We start from the raw sequence: 5546 nt of genomic DNA on the forward strand, positions 1-5546 counted from the left end.
CCTCCTGGCTGTCTTGGCCTTCTTCCGTGGATCCAGAGCAACGGCTGCTGTGTGGGCTCTTATGTTTGCACATCTTCAGGCCTTGGGTATAAATGTTAATGCTTTGATGTGCAACAGACATGGTGAGTGTGTTTAAAAAAAAAAAAAAAGAAAGAAAGAAAAAGAAACCAAAAAACCCATGAAAAACCTTCTGGGTACAGTCCTTCTGTTAAGGGCAGGAGGCTGTAAGCTCCAAATGGTGAAATGGTGCTGCCTGATTCCCTGATGGGTTTTGGGAATCTTGGTTCTGTAGGATTCCACTGTTATTTAGTTCGGTGATGGGGCAAGATGCCGATTCTGTGGTAGGGTGGTGTGTGGCCGTGGCAGGCCTTCAGTCTAGTTTTGCACAAGGGATGTCTTACCCCAAAGTTTCATGAGCTATCCCCGTAGCGGTTCTCTGTCCTGCATGAGGCAGCGGTAGACAGGGTGACGGCAGGAGCCTGGAGTCATGACAGAGCAGTGAGAACCAGAGGGAGCTCCGTGGCATCCTGACTGGTTGCTGCTCCTCATTGACCTGAGGCAGAGCACACGCAGAAGTGTTCCCATACAGATTTCTGCAGAGCACCTTCTTCCCATCTCTGTTTGTCTGCTATCTTGTGAAATCTGGTGCATCTCTTTCCTGCAAGCACCCAAGGCTGTTCCCTTCATTTAACCCATGGGCATCATGTGAGAAACAAGCGCTCCTCTCGCGCCTGCCTTGGAGTGATACTGGCAGGCTTTGATACAGGAGCTGGACTCTGCCATCATCATACCAAGGCTGTTCAGAGCACAAACATTTCTGTGGGCTCTGGCCAGGCACCTCCTGTTCCCACCTCACTCCTGCTGCTTGCTCTGTTGTGGGATCTTCTCCATTATTTGCCCATGGTAACACTTGAAATACAGGGTTTCCATAGAGCTAGGAGCACTCACAATAGCTGTTACTTTGCAATTTGGAGCAAATCCATTATTCACCTGAGCCTGTGTTTACAGGCGTGAACATACGCTGGTGTCTAATTAGCCCAGCAGTGGAAGAGCTGTTGTGTCACTGTCCAGGGCACTGCAAACGGAGCACGGGCAGGTGGAGAGGGCAAGGCAGACCTCAGCATGAAACAGGGAACGGCAGAAAGGTGGAGAGCTGCGTTTTTAACCCTTCTGCTGTTGTGCATCCATCAACCCTGCCTTATCTTCTCCTAGCAGGGGAGGCCGCTCTGTGCGGTGAGTGTCACAGCTCTGAGGTAGGCTGTTTCCCTGGGGAAGTCAGGATTGCACATCCTGGGAAGGGTCTGCCCTGGGCAGTTATGATCCTAGTGGATAAGAGAGGGTGAGAGACAAAGGGCAGATTGATGACAACCCATCTTGCCCCATGTTACATAGGAGTTGGATCTTAGAGCCTGGATCGGAACACAGGTCCTGCTGTGGCAGACCCAGCCACTTGCCTGGGCTGCTGCATCCACAGATGGCTGGTTTTTGGGTAGCTCCTGGCCTTTCTGAGCCCCTCACCTCCTCGTCCTGGACCTGAGCATGGCCTGAAACACTACCTGCTCTCAGTGGTGTAGCAAATGCCTGAAAACCAGCAGATTTGACAGGCTTGCCTAGCCCAGAGCTGGACCGCTGTGTAAGTTCAAATCTTGATCGTACCTGCCTGGCCGCTTTTCATGTGTGGGCATGTGGGCTCACAGTCCTGACCCGGGAGCCCTCCCTGCAGGGACCTTCCCTCCCGCTTTGCTTTCAGATCTCAAATGCTTGAGGAAATCTGAGACTTCAGTGCTAGCTGTTTTTTTTCCTCTGCAAGCTCCAAGAGCCTCTGAAGGCTGGAAGGCCCTGGACAGAGTGTTTTTAAGCATAAGCAAAGCACGGCTGGCTTGCGTTATGTGCAGTGTTGAGCCTGCTGGATATGCATGCTGACATTCACCAGAAGGTGCTGGATTCCATCTTTCTGGATCTGTTTCTGCTGCCGCAGCAGTCTGATCTGAATTTCTTTCTCCAGGAGAGAGGGTGGAATTTGTTGATGTGCTCAGGCTGAGTCTGTAAAACATGTTTTATTGTAGCTGATCTCAGGGTGAGGCGATTCACCTGGAGTGGTTGCAGGCAAAGCCAGGGGAGGGAAGGAAGGAGCTTTGCCTGTAGCATTTCCAAAGTATCTGAGCTTTAGTGTGGGGGAGCTTGGTATCCTCCCTGGGCTGATGCTCTTGTGCTAACCAGAGCCCAAAGAAAATGCATGAGATCCTTTAGGGTCTGGGATGGGGCCACATCCTGTTCTCCAGAGGCTCTGGGGACATCTCTGCATGGTCTACACTGGAAGAGGCATTTCTGGGCTTTGCTGTCAGCCTGTTCCCCCAGGAAGGCTCTGCTGGTCTGGGGCTGGTGAGGAGCTGGTGCAGCTCAGCTCAGAGTTCGGGAGATGCAGTCAGAGAAGGGATGCAAAATGTCCTGCTCCCCCCTGGTCTCTCTGTTACCAACACCCGAAGTTGACTGGGTTGTTTTCTACCCCAGGGATGCCCTGGCCACATCTGGAGGAAGGAAAGTGGGGTAAGAGGCTGCTGGGGGCTGAGAGCCTAGCTTGGTGGCAGCTATGCAGTGAGGAGGAGCTGGAGGTGGTGAGTACCCTGGGGGAAGAGGTGTATGGCTTTTAGCTGGGAGTCCAAAACCCTCATTTTCCCTGAGCTAAAGGGAAAGCGGAGCCACCTCGTCCCCGTTTCCTAAATCCAGCCTCCCACTTGCCCTGGCTCTAACCACTCCCTCGCCACCTGCATCTCCCCTGCACGGGGAGTAAACATGAGGAGGTGGACAGGCTCTCAGCCTTGCCAAGTGGCTGTTGCGGCTGCCAGATCTGCTTTGGGAGCAGCAGCACGTTTCGACCAGAGCCATCCTTCCTTGGGGTGAGAGCGGGGGGAGCCGCTTGCCCCCTCGGGGCTGACCTCAAGTATCCAAGTCACGTCCGACACTGCGCAGTGCTGGGGAACAGCTCCACCAGCTCCTTGGCTTTTTATGGTAAGGAATGTCTTTGCAACATGTTAATTAAGGCGATCATGGCAGCCAGCACCATCCCCAACACTCTCAGAGTTGAGCACTTCACGCCCCCCACTAAGAGCTGAGTGTGGAGCCGCAAGTGATGCTGAGACCCTGGGAAGGGGCCATGGACCCGGCTACCCCACGACACTGGGGCTGAAGCCCCTCTGCCTTCCCCTTTGCTTCCTCCAAGGCTCCTGTGGGGTTTAACACCCTCCCCTCGCCTCCCGTTCTGCTCTGGCTGTTGGTGAATCCCCTGACACAGATGGGGACAGGCTGGGGGGATGTGTTGGGGTCTGGCTGTGCTACCTGCTCCCGTGGATTCCTTGGCACCGAGCATTATTTTGGGGCAGTAAAAGGGGTTTGTCAAACCCTGCTCGGACAGGGACTGGCTCCGGGGTCCCTGGAGCCATTCAGGTCTGCTACTGTTACAGTGTGCAGCTGGGAGCTGCGTACAGCAGAGACGAGTGTGGGAGGCTCAAAAGCCTCAGCCCCGACTCCCCTTGGCTGCCTATCGTACTGGGGAGCAAATTGGGCAGAGTAAGTGTTTGAAAACAAAACAAAATCACAAACCAAACCAACTTCTTCAACCCCAGTGATAAATCCGTGTGCTGGAAAGCTCACGCTAACCTGAGGTTTCAGTGAATTGCCCTTTCACTCCCTGCCCACTGTTGGGCTTAATGGGACCTGAGTTTACCCTGTTTATTTTCTGCTTCTAGTTGAATCTGCTTTTATTAAACTTTAACTGGAACATGGGAATTTGCAGTGGTGTTCATTTAAGATAAAGCCTCCCAAGGGGACAGACTGGGAGCCTGTCCCTGCTCAGTAGGGAGGGTGCTGAGCAGCAGCAGGTCACGATGGTCTTGGCTTTTCTATCTGGGCCTGATATGCTCCATCATTTGGGGGGGGGAAAGTCGCTTCCCATTGTGTTGTGTTGGCAGCAAAACCTCGTGCTTGCCCTTGAAGGGCTCGTCAAGGCATGGGCTGGGTGGGAGGACAATGGTTTCATCCTCAGATGAGCAGGGGCAATAGCAGATAAGTTGCAGGGTGCTTTTTTCTCTATTTCTGTAGCATCCCGTAAATGGCATAATGATCCAGCAGCTGGCCCAGGCTTCACTCTCGCTGCCTGCAAATGAGTAAGCACCAATCGATAGGTGAGGATCTATAAAACCAGGAGGGCAGGTTGGATGCGTCACACCAGAGAGACCCGTGAAAGCCCGGACCTTAATGTCTAATCATCACAAAGTACCTTGCTGCTCCTGCATGAAGGTGAGAGCAACCTTGCAAGCTATGGGGCGTGTCAGAGGGGATTTGGGGGTGCTGGAGGCAGGAGTGAGGTGCAACCCCCCAGGCGAGGTGCTGCGCAGAGCCTGCCCCCAGCCCGCTGTCACTCTCTGGGGTCTTGCTGCTGAACAGTGACCAGAAATGAGCCGGTGTTGGCGGTACCCACAGCCCGGGGAGAGGAGACATAGTGATGCTTTGGGCTGGGAGCTGAGTTACGGGTGTCCTGGGATGTGTCTTCAAAGTGGTCATGGGGGTGGCTGGGCAGCTCTGGAGCAGTTAATAGGGTAGGGCAGGGCTCAGCCGCGGGCTTGGGAGGCTGTTGGAAAAGCTGGGGGCAGCTTTGCGCAGCCCGGAGCTGTGCTTCCAAACTCCTTCCTTTGCACGTTGGTTTTCTACCGTTCTCTTAAGCCGTCCCCATTCAGTGCCCAGACCCTGCTGAGTGCCAGCACAAGTGGTACATGGGGAAACGTCTGTCTGCGGGTGTAAGGCAGCGATATCCTCCCCGGCTCTGCCTCACAGACCCTCTCGGGGTCTGATTCCCCAGGGATCTGTTTTGTGTCCAAAGTGCAGCTCCGAGCTCCGTTGGTGCCCACCTGGCACTCACCAGCGAGAGGGAACCAGATGGCAATGAGTCGGTGAAGTCATTTTTTGGGGAGATTGTGTTAAATGTAATTAGTGGATGTGCTGGAAGTCTCTGCAAACCATCCTCCTTGTTCACACAAAATTATTCCTTGTGCTGCTTAAAAAAATTTGCTTGTCTTTTCTTTGCTGAGCCTTTTTGCATGTCCACACACACACACTCCCATTGATTCTGTGTGTTCAACTGCAGCATCACAGCACTGCTTTTGTGTCTCTCCAGCTAAAGCCAGTTCCCAAGTCTCTCCTTTGGGGCACCAGCTCTGCCAAGCTTTGGCGAAGGCTTTACTTTGTTATTGTGTTGCTTCCTTCTCATTTTGCCATCTCACCTTGCCCTTGCTTGGGAAGATGCCGGCAGACCGTGGGGTACAGTGGGGGATGCACAGCTGGTGGGCTTGGGAGGATGCCCAGGGCTGGGTGTCCCCGGCAGCAGTGTAGGAGATGGCTCCTGTGTAATTCAGGGCAGAAGACACCACAGGGCAGGCTGTTGCACGGGTGCTAGTTTGTTCTTGCACACAATTATTTGTCCTTTGCACCTTCTCCCAGCATCCAGGCTGCTGCTGTCAGATGTGGGTGACAGACAGGCCGTGGGATGCTCC

The sequence above is a fragment of the Cariama cristata genome, unplaced genomic scaffold (assembly GCF_000690535.1).
Source record: "Cariama cristata isolate BGI_N322 unplaced genomic scaffold, ASM69053v1 scaffold9988, whole genome shotgun sequence".
Lineage (NCBI taxonomy): Eukaryota > Metazoa > Chordata > Aves > Cariamiformes > Cariamidae > Cariama > Cariama cristata.